Raw genomic sequence first — 14,251 nt, forward strand, 5'->3', positions numbered from 1 at the left:
GTACTTTGATCTATTTTCCTAAAAGTTAATTACAAAGCATGCATTTGTTATTTTTCATGAAAAATTGTATAAAAAAGGATTGATATTTTATCATTAAATTAATCACACCCACTTGATTAACATAAATTATCATGCTTCACAAAATTAGAGAGTGAGAGAAAACGATGAATGGGCGACATGAAAAAAGATTTTCATAAAATAAAATATACAAAATATACATAAATTATCTTCCAAAAGATCTCTACAAGTAGCTTGTTTTAAATCTAAACCCATGGCTCCTAAATCAATAAAGAGAGAAATTGAATTGGGCATTTGTGGATGTGCTAGCTTCATCATCTTCAAACTCGTCATTTTCCATCTCATCATCGTTATCATGGAATCATCCTCGTTGAGATTGGCGGTGGTGGGACTTGAATCATCGATCTCTCTCTCCCCTGTCTCCCCCTCATCCAAAGTAATAGATGGGAGAGGGTAGAAGACGGTCTCCACTTCATTAGTGAAAACAATGGTTCTTTTTGGAGGTGTTACGAGAACTACAAACAAAAGTTTTGGTTGATGGACTGATGGGATATAGATGATGTATAGAAGAGACGTTCAAAATGAGTGACATTGGTATTACGTTACAAGAAAATAAGTGTAAAGAACGCTTACTCTCTCATACTCACAATTGCGTGGCAAAACTAAGTTGTCATACCTTCCTATGTGATACACTAGTACTAGAGCCCACCATATAAAGACCATTCTCATGTCGCCTAGACACATTTGCATACCACTTGCATCGAAGATGAAGGTATGAAAGGTTCTAAAATCAACCTTTAGTATCCTTTCAATAGTCCCACATTACCTCACCATTTGTGTCAAAGTTGCCCATGATGCCACAATCCATGGTGGTCTTTGGTTAAATCCATGGGGCTTTAGGAAGCACAATCTTTCCATTTGGGGCTCGATGTGGGGTGGTGGAGGCGAGGAGACACTTCAAGGCCCTCAAATCCTCCCTAGCCTCCAAAGAGTCATTTTTTTCTACAATGTGGTCCCATAGGGTGTGAGAAACATTCTTGAATATGGGCATGGGATCCAAGAGATGTTGTATTTCTAAGTCCTTCCAATATGGAAGCCTTAAAAATATGGAGTACCTTGATATACCTTCTGGTGGCGTAGACGAAGGTGGATCACTATTATTTTGCTCTTCCCAAATGGTTCCCAAATCTACCATTGTAAGCTTTTGATGTGTCTTCCCATTTGTTGGAGCCTTGTATTTGTTGTGACTTTGGGGCAGAAAATGATAGTTGTTTGGATAGATTACCTTGTGTAAGGCATCCAGCCTCCGCTCCATCACAATGATCCACAAGTAGGATAGGCATTGTGAGCCGATGTGGACAACCCTGCCCTCATATCATATTGTTAGAGAAACGCTTCAAAATTTGAATGGTAAAAAGAGTGCACATAACATACCAAAAATCTCTCCAAGGCCAGGATAGTTGTGCATGGTCCACATACGGATATCTCTCACAATGGCCTCTCTTTTCTCCTTTGGAAGTAAAACATCAACAATGGGGATGCCCTTCAATAACTCCTCCAACTCCTCAATGAGGGGCTTGAGGTAGACATTAATATTTTCCATTTTTTACTTTCTTGGCACAAGCAAAGAAAAAAGTATATTTACCTTCTTGGTAGTGTTCGCCACAAGCCAACTGCTCCATGATGTAGACTTGGTGCCAAAGGGAGACATCGTCACTTGACAACCCAAGACTCAAGTGGTGAGTCTCTAGCCCGAATAGGCCAATGTGTCTTGATGTGTCTCCATGCAGATGAATCGGTAGGGACACACAATATCCCATCATTTGAGTAGTGGTTGGTGTGCCATGTGAGAAGCGCCATTGTAGACCTGCTTTTAAACATGTGCTGAATTCGAGGGATAAGTGAAAACTGAGTCAATACCTTTCATATTAGGTGAGCCTTGCTCACAATGATCTTAAGAGGGCTTCTCCACACAGAGGATGGGAGATAGCATGTGCATGTTCATTGCGGTATAGTATGCAATCGTTGAAGCATGCATGGATACGCTCATATTCCATGCCAAGTGCAATGACATACGACCTCACTCGTCAATGATTCAAAGGCATGTGGTGATCTTTAGAAATCATTTTTTCCATCAAACTAAAATGAAACAAAAAATCAATTCAAGTGTAAGGGGAGACCAACAATAGAGTGCAATTTACAAAAAAACCATACATAGAACTTACCCGAGGAGTGCATCTACACTTCCATTACTCCAACCAAGTTTTTCCTACAAGTTGAGGACCACCAACGATGCTCAGAGCACCAAGTACTGTGCACCATCAGAAAGAGGTTTTCAAACACTCGATAGCAACCTATCCTCCATTTCTTGTGCCCGTTTAGTACATGGTCTACAATCCTCCTCGCACATGTTGGCTTTATGTGCGAACAACTCATCCATTATGTTGAACATGTGCTCATATTCAACCTCGAAGTGTCCCTAAGGCGCGTGTGGAGGAGCTATTGAAGTAGATCTAGTGCCACAATGATCACGTGCCATGCCTTCGCTCAGTAGCTCTTGCTGTTGTCTTTGCATGTCAGAGCACCACCATCGAACACGGACCAATGGGAAGCATCCTCAAGCGAGGGGAAGGGGGGGGGGGCTCCCATTTACTCGGGTGCTTTTTTGAGGGATTCAAAGCCCCTCATTCTCCACATTCTCCAAGGAAATGCACCTCAAGCAAGGGATTGCCCCTTTGCACTTGGTGACTTGGCGCAAGAGTAAGTGACTATGTCCTTGAGCCATCTCCGCTCTCGTTCAGGGCGGTTGGGAGGGCCTTGATCATCTCAGTTGTCCTACACACATAAGAATTAAAATTAGTAAAATTCAAGATTTTTTCAAAAAAACACAAATGAATAGGTAGTATAGGAGGGGGGGGGGGGATAAAGTTTCAATAGTGAAAGAAAATAAAAGACCAAAGAAACAGCTGGAAAATCACCCCATTGAAACATCGTATTCATTTTCCAACGTTTAAGAAAACGCAATAACGTACACAATAATATATGTGGTAATGATTGGCATATTAAAAGAGAAATAGAGCAAGGTATGCCATGTTTTTGGAATACCTTGCTCAAGTTTTCACCCACCATTGCACCCACAACAATGATATCTCTTTCCCCCTTATACCCCCCCCCCCCCCTCTCTCTCTCTCTCTCTCTCTCTCTCTCTCTCACACACACACACACACACACACACACACACACACACAAAAGTCAATTAGACCAATGGATCACTAGCAGTTACTTCCCCTAATAATTCTTTGACCCTTTATTTGGATAAACTAGTTTTGTGCCTTTCTAACAGTATCACTCTGATTTGACTAAATCTCTTAGACTACTACCCACTTGAGGCCTAATTTATTAAAAAAACCCTAAGAGGAATATGTGACCTCACCCCTATAACTTACAGAGCAATGGGGTATTTATCCCACCACCATCGCACTTAAAGCTTGGTATTTTGTGCTGCCTTTATTTTTCCTCCTCCCGAGTATTGAATCATTCATGCACACCTCTCGGCTGCTGCTCCTACCCACCTATTGTGTACTCGCTTAATTGGTGGATCTCCCTATCTCTCTCCTCCCTGTGCCATCAAAGAGGAGGCTTATTGTGCTCCCCCATATAACTCTTGAAGTTGCACTTCCTGCTCGCTTGGATTATGGGTTTGTAAGCTGAATTGGAGGGTATCAGTGCTCGAGGGCTACTGATTGGACTTCTTCTTGCAATCTATTTAACACTTGGTGAGGGACACTCTTCTCTCTCACTTAGCCTTGCTCTGTGTATTACTATTACAATTTGTGAGAAAGGGTAGCTGCGTTGTTTAATGACCTACATACTTTGATATGGATCTGGTTGAGAAAAGTGATGCTTCTCAGGTTGGTGTTGAACCACCTATAACGGTTTTTTAACGACTTAAGTAAATCACTATGGAAAACTATGGTGAATGATATGGTATCTTTGATAATTTGCATTTTAAGTTACTAACGACAAACGCCTAATGATTTTTTGTAGTTGATTTAACTAAGCACACAGAATAAACTACTATGGTGGTTTGATCTGTCATTCCTTGAAGATTTACAGTAGAGTTTGCTTAATGTTATCGTGGTGTTATAGTATCAATACTAATTAACAATCTCGTTTCTTTTACTATATGATTTTTTGTATGGTGTTTATTTGTTGGGCTCCTTTAAACTACGTAGATTTTGCTTATACCTTTTATTGGTTGTTTCTATTATGTTTATACTGGGATGATTTGACCAAGTATAGGTGTTTGTATCTATTTTCATACTTATGTATAAATTGTTGCATTAAGAGATTGTACTGATCGACGTAACTCCCTCATCTAGCCTTAATTCTATGTCTATCTATTGATATTATGGATTGTACACCGCTGCCTGACTGGGTCCCGTGCACCTTGAGATTGATTGAGAAGTATGCTCTTTATCAAGTTCCCTTTTTATAAAATACTAATTCTCTGTATGTTTTAGGGTAATGATTATCATTCTTGCCGAAATGGAAGGTACAACTATAATAAACTCCATAATTGAAGACTCGTATCACTTACGTTGTTGATACTGAGAAGTCTACTCATCTGAAAGGGAATAATTTGTTGAATTTTTTACTGTGTATAGTCGATACTATGGGTTGCTCAATCTTAGAGCTTTCTTGAAGTATGGAATACCTTTACTAGCTTTTTTATACTTTTGAGTTTCTGCTTATACTTTACGTTATTGGATTTTTTGTTGTGTTTATACTAGGAATATGTCACCGAGTGTAGGTGCTTTTTTTTGTAACTAGACCTCACCATAGGCTTTTGATTTGGATGGCTGAGTAATACAAGGCTAGGGTAGTGAGTGATTGGTATGGCTGGTACTGACCTGAAATTGTCAACTAAACTATGTATCCTTGCAGATTTGGAGCTTACTATGGACTATGTACTATTGTAGTTCATTACTGGTTTATTTTTTGAAAAAACATAGGCTAAAATTTACAATGGTTTATACTTGTCCTCTAAACAAGTTGTTTCTATGATTTGTTGAAGTTTACAAATTTAGAACCCTTTCTTAACTCTTTGTTGAGGTAGTGGACTTGGTGATTATGGCTATAATTTGATTTAACTAAACCTTCTCATTTGATTTTTAAGCCTGACCCTATAATTAAACTCATCTTTTCCAATTTGTTTTGACACGTTTTGTGATTGAAGCTTGGATTTGACTTGAGCGATCTTGGTGTGGATTCTTGATACTAGGCTTTCTAGCATTGAAGGTAAGGATTGGTGTGGAAATTATTTTTAACTTTGTCTGTACCAAGGGAAACTCTTGAAAACATTTCAAACGAAAGTTGGCTTGCAACTTTCAATATAGAGCAGGTAAACATGGCACTTTGAGACCAGGCTGTTGTCTTTCAAGTCTTATGAACACCTGTCTATACCATTTGATAAAAATTTTATAAACCTTAATCATGACTTTACTTTGAAAAAGCTATCACCTAGAAATTTTAACATATGACTATAAGTAGAAGTGGTAGATAATCTAAACGAACCAAAACCATATTGAATGACTAACTCTGAACAAACTTTAATAGAATTAATTTAATTAATAGTGGTATGCCACTTGAATCAGAAGGGGGTGATGGACTTTTGATCCACATACCGATAATATATATTGAGGGGGTCTGGGGTGGGCAACAAGAGAGGTGACCTCTAAACACCCCTCAAGGCTCCTGTGCTGCTCAATTGGGGCTGGGGCAAGCACAAGCAAGAAACAACAACAACAAACCCACACCCAAACGAGTAAAGGGGCACCACCTAGTTATAGAGTGAATTAGGATGCAAGAAGGGAGAATCACTGAGAAATACAAGCGAGAAGGAAGGGTACACTATCACTAATATCAATGCTACAAATACACGCACCAAACATGGGGGGGGGGGGAGAGAGAGAGAGAGAGAGAGAGAGAGAGAGAGAGAGAGATATATATTTTTGTGCAAGAATTTAGCTTCAATATTAATGATTGACGTGGGTGTATAAATAGCTTAGAGAAGAGTCAAGAGACACAATTAAGTTTGATGATGTTGCAATCTACACATTATCTTAGGGTTATGAGAGTCCTCTCACCATACAACCCTCTTATAATGTTTTCCCAAGCAACAAAACAAACACAAAATCTCTTGAGTCACATACAAGCAAATACTAAAAAATAATCTCAAAATGAAAACGCATCACCTTAACCAAACAAGATGAAGTTGCCAAGTGTGAATTGGAGAGACTCAAGAGAGTTTTGAACCGTGGTTGCACCCAACTTATTGATTCAATTGATACGCAAGAGTAGGTACAACTTTGATTGGAAGTTATGAATCACGCACTCCCTTGCAATGCTACTACTAGCTCAAAAAGCTTCCATATACACCACATGTAATGGTGTATAGAGAGCTCACTCTCTCTCCCTACAACTAAGTGGAGAATGGTATGCTCAAATTGGTGAGCAATAGTGTAGAGATCATGCCATTTACAAAGGGAAAAGGGCTCTATTTGCAGGTGAGGAGAGCTCTTATTAGAATTATCTCCTGATCAACATTTACATAGAAAACCATGTTTATGAAATTTTTTATATGTTCTTATGAGATTGGGGGTCTCTTGTCTCTTGAGTCACATGGATGTGGGCTCAAGAGGAGAGAATTGTTGAGCGTACTCCAAGGTAGAGTAGAGTGGGTGCAATTTACAAGAAATGGTTAGCAATTAGTGTTAGTAGTTTGTACTTAGTAGGATGGGTAAAATTACATGGCATATCCACTCAAGGTGAATTATATGATTTCTACAATGATAAAATTAAGAGAAGGATTAGAATATACACAATTTGATGGAAACCACAAGATGGAAAGAGAATTTTCCACCTATCTCCTCCAGCGAATGAAGCGGTTGTAGAACTTTGTCGGTGTAGTTCTTGGGACCGTGGAAAAGTTTAATTTTCCATGATCAAACTCCTTTCTTTTTAGAGCTTGAGCTTGGTTATTTGCTGATGTTTTCTCTTTTTGTGACAGGATGAAGAGGTTATGGTAATATGTGTTTGATTCTAGAGAGAGAAATTGAGCTATATGTGTGTAAAGATAATAATTTTTGACCTATGGAGTAAGGGAGAGATGGGAATGGTGAAGAAGATGAAAGAAGCCTTGAAAGTTTCAGGTTTGAGTGAGGGATGGACAAGAATGTGTGTGTGTGTGTGTGTGTGTGTGTGTGTGTGAGTAGGAAAGGAGGTGAGAGAAGACTATGGGTTACTTTGTGAGAAAAGTGGGCAGACTAGCATCCACACAAAAAAATCCTATCTCACCGGTGGTAGCTCCAAAAAATTTCAAAATGTGTGAGTTGATTATTCAGCTCTTGCTTCACATTTTGTCTTCTAACCACCACTTCAAATTCAGAGTGGAGATGGATATAAAAAATCCCACCAAAATGCCTAGTTTTCTTCACAAAAAAGTCTTTAGTGGCTCCCCTTTTGTTGAATTTGCATAAGGCCCCAAAGGTGAGCCCCTCCTTGCATGAGAGCATGACCTAATAGACTTTTAGAGGTTTGAAAACATGCATGGTTGTGGATTATGCACAAATATAATATATGGATATGATGAACAAAAAAACAGAATAGTATATAATTAATTCATGGAATCTAGAATAGTGTTAGCTGTATATACAAAAAATAAATATATGAAAATATAGGGAATCAAATGAGGAGGGTCCTAATTTGTTTTTATTGATGTATATTTATTTACAAGAGATAAGGAGAAATACCTATAGGAGATAGAAATTTAGTGAAAGGCAATGACTGATGATGAAAGGTTTTTCATTGGAGTGGATTCACATCAAAAATAAGAGATGCTTGCATGAAATGGTTTTTTAAAAAATACATGGTAAGAAAGATCATGGTAATGGTGAGTAAATGTACATAGCATACTTCGATAAATAACACAAACCTAGACATACATATTGAAATAAACACCAAAAATAATTATCATAAAAATTTCCTATATTTAGGCCCTATATATACAATGAAATACTTATACACAAAAGGGCCATGATATATTTTGGCTTTTATTTCTACTTACTTTTTATTTTGGCTCAACTAGCCTAGTGACTAGCTAAGTGAGGGTTTTTAAGGAGATATAGGAAAAGTCCCCTAACTCACACATGCCTATGTACAGTGAAAGGGTGAAGATAGCCAGAGTGTTTGGGTGATTTTGAGAGGGTGACGTAGCTCACTATGGCAATTACAAAGAGCCAAAAAACGGCTATCATTAGCCCTCTCCAAGATGATGGTACATTCATCATAAGGCATCTTTCCAATCAGAGTGGTTTCCTGCTATTTGCGAGGTTTTATGCCTCAAACAAGTCTTCATTTTGTAGTTCTTCTTCACCTTGTCCTGAACTACTGACACAAACCAAGCTACAAGACTTACATGATGATATAGCTTCTTGATGATGCTCTTGCGGATCCTTTGGTAGAATGTGATTCAAGTAGGGCTTTAGTTGGTACCCATTCACCTTCTTAGGATTCTCCTTGCCATCTAAATCCATGAGCTGATAGTAACTTGAATTAAATGATTTTTTAACCACATACAGACCTTACCATCTGGTGTTGAATTTGGCATAAACCTATTGTCAAGTCGATTTTCATATCTTAACACTAGCCCACCTTCCTTGATACCCTTGTCCTTGACCTTCTTATCGAGCTTCTCCTTTGCTTGCATAGCTTTCCTCTTATAGAACTCATAAGCTGCTTCTCTTTTCCACTCAAGCTCAGCTAAGGTAAGAAGTCGATCCATCCATGCTTCTTGATTATCTTGTGTTGTTTTGCCACCAGGAAGGCGCATTATTGGAATGTTGAGCTCGATAGGTTGCAAAGCCTCTTGACCATAGACCAAGTGAAATGGTGTGAACTGCGTGGCTTCCCTATATGTGGTTCAATACGCCCACAAGGCACCATCCAAGAAGTCATCCCACAACTTTGTCTTGTTTTTCACCATCTTTCTTATGATGCTTGCAATGACACCATTATCCTTCTCCACCAAACCATTTGACTGTGGGTAGTAGGGTGTGATATGACAATGTAGAATGTGAAGCTCTTCACAGACTTCTATGAGTAAACCCTTCATGAACCTGGACCATTATCAGAAACAATCTCCAAAGGGGTGCCAAATGTACAACAAATATTCGTGTAGAAAAACTGCTCACTATTTTTCCATTTACCCTTGCCACACTTTGAGCCTCTACCCACCTAGTCACGTAATCTATAGCCCATTAGAATGTAGAGTTTACCATTTTTTGTTGTAGGCAGAGGACCCATAGCATCAATGCCCCACTTTTCAAAGGGTCCATTTGCAAGAACGATCTGCCTTGGACCATGGACCAATCTTCTATTTCCATTTACCTAACATTTGTGACAACTTTTACACCAATGTTGGACATCCACATGGAGGCTTGGCCAAACATACCCTACAAGAAAAATCTTCTTCACAGTTAACTCTTGGGAAAAATGACCACCGCATGCTTCCTCATGCAAACCTTTTAGAATGGATGGAATTTCCTCGATAGTTGGTACTGTTTTGCACACTTGATCCTTCCCTCTTTGATAGAGGGGGCCTTCTAGGAAGAGATAGACACTTGTCTTCTTCAGGAGTCTCCTTCTCTGAGCTTTTGTGAAATCTTGTGGAAACTCGCCATCCAAAATGTAGCCAATAATGGGAGACAATGACTCCAATCCCTGGTACCTCGGTTGCTTGAAGGTAGCCACCACCATGATGACCTACACTTCTTTTCCAACACATGCAACTTCTTGTTGTGCAAGTAAATTGGCATCCTCATTTTGTTTCCTAGGAATATGATATAATTACACCTCCTCAAATTGATTGAATAACCTATGGATGGCATGAACTTTGGCCCTTAGTCTTTCATTTGTGCATGCCCAAATGCCTAAAATCTATTTCACAATGAGAAGTGCATCCCCCTTTACCATGAGACGTTGTATACCTTGGCTGATGCACATCTTCAATCCATGAAGTAGTATGTCGCACTCTGCTTCATTGTTGCTAGTTGAACCTGGTAGATTGACCTTCTCTTTCATGACCACCTCTCCACATGGGTTGAGAAACACTAGCCCTCCCCCTTCTTTTCCTGTGGCTCATCAAAAAGCTCCATCAAAGAACAAGGTAAAAACATTCGGAATACTTTTTGGTGGTAACAATGGTAGGGTCTTTATTTCAGGCACTTTAATCTCCTTCATAAACACAATCTTCACAAAACTCTAAGTCCGCTTCTTTCAAACATGGTAGAAGATTCTTTGATTGAAGGATTTGCATTCCTTTGGCACTCATATGCCTAAGCCGGTCGTGCCACACCGCAGTGTCGACTTCTGTAGCTATTGCACAAGTTGAAGATTGCATGTTGACAGTACACAAGTAAAATGTACCAACCTTTTCTCCTATGGAAACCACCAAAGATTCCTTTGAGATCTTCCAAAGTGGTTCACGAATGCAATGTTCTGACCTTCATCGTCCAATTGTCCTGTGTCACAGATCAAACTTTTGCAAAGAGAAGGAACATGCCTAACATCTTTAAGCTTCCATTCATTTCCATTAGCAGTTTTGACACAAATTGTACCTTTTTGCCAACGATTTCACAAGCTTCGCCTATCATGAGAGAGGGCATCCCTTTTGGCGTATAAAAGGAGGCTCTTCTACACACAATGCATTGTGAAGTTGATGAAACAAGGTCTGTATGAGGTGGTGAGAGTGAAGCAAGATATGATTCCATTAAGGGTATGTCCCCTCTGTAACCTACTTCTCGTTTGAATTACTAAAGCCATTGAGTGGATGCTTTACCGTGGACGTAGCCCACATTGGATAAACCATGTATATTGCTCTCTCTCTCTCGCTCCCTCTCTCTCGCTCTCTCTCTCTCTCTCTCTCTCTCTCGTGTATGAAAATTATATCTCTCCATTAAGTAAAATACTCTAATATCTACTTAACTATGCCCTATTTCCTAACAACACTTGCTACAAAGGCTTTACGATTGTCCTTAATAGAAGTAAACATCAAGGCAAGCTTCCATCACCACCACGCAAGGATTTAATAATCACGTGATCACGTTAATTTTTTTGTGATTACCATGTGTTATTATCATCTTCACATAAGTACACTTACATGACCATATTTAGGCAAATAAATGGCGACCTAATAACCCACCAAAAGCCCGTCGAACTGTTATTTTTTTGTGGCGGGCTTATTGGGCCTGTTGGGATATGGCAAAAACCTGTCAAGGGGCCTGTCAATAGGAGTACTGGTTTGGGTGGATTTTGCAGGTTAGTAAGAAGGTTGAGTGAACATTTAACGTGATCAGTGTTTTAAAACATAATCACTCAACGTTATTAACATGTTCGCATGTTTGTGATCACATTAATGAGATCCCTCATTTCCATGCTACAAGGCTGCAACAAAAAAATCAAGAGAGCAAGAGTGTGCAAAAGACCAGAAATTAATCAAGCTCTAGATTGTGCAAATGAAGGGCGATTTGAGCATGGATAGGCTTTATGGGAAGCTCTTAAGGAGTGCTAGGCATGCACACTAATTGCAAGTGCCAAATTTGCTTAAGGAGGAGCAACTATTGATGCAAGATGAGCGGAAGTCAACTTGAATGCAATCACTCAAAATGAAAATTAGAAAGCAATCATATAATTACGTATATGCATTAATTTACTAATCAATGTCAATTATCAAGAAGGCTGGTGGCCATGCTTGGTAATCAAGCAATGATTAGAAGGATTTAGAAAAATATAATTACTCTAATGGAGATGCCAATCACTAACACACAAATGCATAACAACAATCCTAGCTAGTACATGTGGCTCTGATACCACTTGATGGGAATGGGATCGTGCTAGCTAGGATGGATGAAAGATAAACATCGTGCACGCATGTGACTGTGTGTTGGTTAGATTATCACTCAAGCGAATTAGGTTCCAAGATCAATTAACTTGGACTCATAAACACGATATTGAGTATTTGCTAAGACATCACAAGCTCGCCATAAACAAAGGAGATGTAATGAAAAATAGACTTGTTATTCATTCATGAAATGAGCTTTAAGTAGCTCTACAACCTTACACCAATACATGTGGGATAATTCCACCTCTTCTCTCCTTGACTCACACTCTAGTGACTCTAGGACAAAGCTCACAGCTTACAACTTGTTCATGTGTACCCCCTATTACACAGATTTTAGAGGAAGAATGTTTGATTGAACAATCAAACGTTCTTATAAGGTGAGAATTCCATTTCACTCAGTCATCATGGTAGTTATGTAAATGGTAAGACCTACCTCTCACTCACTTTCCTCGAGCACATACATGGAGCCCATAAATATGAAATCTAAAGATCATGAAGACCATCAACATGAAGAAAAAGCACCAGAGGAAGAAGAATCAGATAAAGCAGAAGACAAAGACCATAAAGAAGTTGAAGACAAAGCATTGAAGAAGACGAAGGTGCTCTTGGATTAGAGAAGAAAACATTTTTCAACATTTTACTCTTGGATTAGAGCATCACTTTTGCTCCTAGATTGGAGTGTGGCTCCTGTATTGGAGTATGATGTTTGTCTCCTTGATTCGGGATGTATGTTGTTTGTGCTCCTGGATTGGAGATGTTTTTTGGCTCTTGGATTGGGGTGTACCAGAGATGTCAGTTTCTTCAGTTTCTTCCTAGTCCAAACCTCAAGGGGAGGATTGTAAGGTGTGATCACGCTTTGTCCTAGAGTCACTAGAGTGTGAGTCAAGGAGAGAACAGGTGGAATTATCCCACATGTATTGGTGCAAGGCTGTAGAGCTATTTAAGCTCATTTCATGATGAATAAACCAAGTCTATTTTGCATTACATCTCCCATGTTTCTAATGAGCTTGTGATGGCTTAGCAAATACTCAAAATCATGTTTATGAGTCCAAGTTAATTGATCTTGGAACCTAATTTGCTTGAGTGATAATCTAGCCAACACACACTCACTTGTGTGCACGATGTTTATCTTTCATCCACGGTAGCTAGCACGATCTCATTCTCTCACAAGTTAATAAAGAAATTGAGATCTTCATATTGGTTGATGCATCTTATGAAATTATGATAATTAGACATCGTACCACAATGGAGAGCAGATGCACGTGTTGTAGTTCACAATCAAAAAGTGAGACAATCATGTACGTTTGCTCGTAGATCGCTAGGTGTGAGTCAAAGACGAATTACCAATCCATGATAATATTACCACAAATGGTGGCTCTCGGCCTTACATTAGGGTTGACCACCTCATACATGAGGCACAAGGCCATAAGCTGTATAATCCGTTTGATGTTTGCATGGGTTGAATCCCAAAGAGAGTTTATATGAAGGTCTTCGACATTAGCACATCTCCTGCCCACTGAAGCCTGAACAGTCCTCGCAAATATGATATCAACCTGTGCATGCCCTTGCACTCCCCAAGAGACACATAATTAACATAAAAAAGGGAACTTCTTTCCTTCTTTGTACATGCCACACAAGTGTACATAGTATGTGACCATATGAATAAAGCTCAAGGATAATGTGTCCCTTGAAAGTAGATATGTGAAAGACTTCACCCACCAACCCTCTGATTTAAGGGCCAGACAGCCTCATAACTAGCATACGAAGGGGTATATGCACCTCTGATTTAAAGGATAAGTAGTCTCATTTCATAAGGGGTATATGAGCGTTAATCTTCAAAGGCTTCTTCCTATTTCCTATACTCTACAGCTCATGCACCCTCATTTGCTACATAACCATCCCGAGAAGCAGACTCACGAGTACCCATTTTGTAACTAAAAGGAATGCAATCAAATATAGCTTAGTACCCACTCAAGCTTATGAGACAATTAACATGACAATGTATGTTAAAGAAATTAACATGTACTGCGACTATAAAGAAGACCTGCTGATCACACAAAACTTGAAGCACACTCAGAATGTGTTCATGCTTACCTAGAAAGATGGAGAATACACAACGATAAGCACAAAGCGCTCTCGCTCTCTCGCTCTCTCTCTCTCTCTCTCACACACACACACACACACACAGATGCACACATTACCTTGATCGCAACTGAGCTCGGTGCCATTGGGGCGAGCATGATACCAAAATAAGAAAGTCATGGAGGTGTC

Source organism: Adiantum capillus-veneris, chromosome 27 (genome assembly GCF_014529385.1).
Source record: "Adiantum capillus-veneris isolate H3 chromosome 27, ASM1452938v2, whole genome shotgun sequence".
Classification (NCBI taxonomy): domain Eukaryota; kingdom Viridiplantae; phylum Streptophyta; class Polypodiopsida; order Polypodiales; family Pteridaceae; genus Adiantum; species Adiantum capillus-veneris.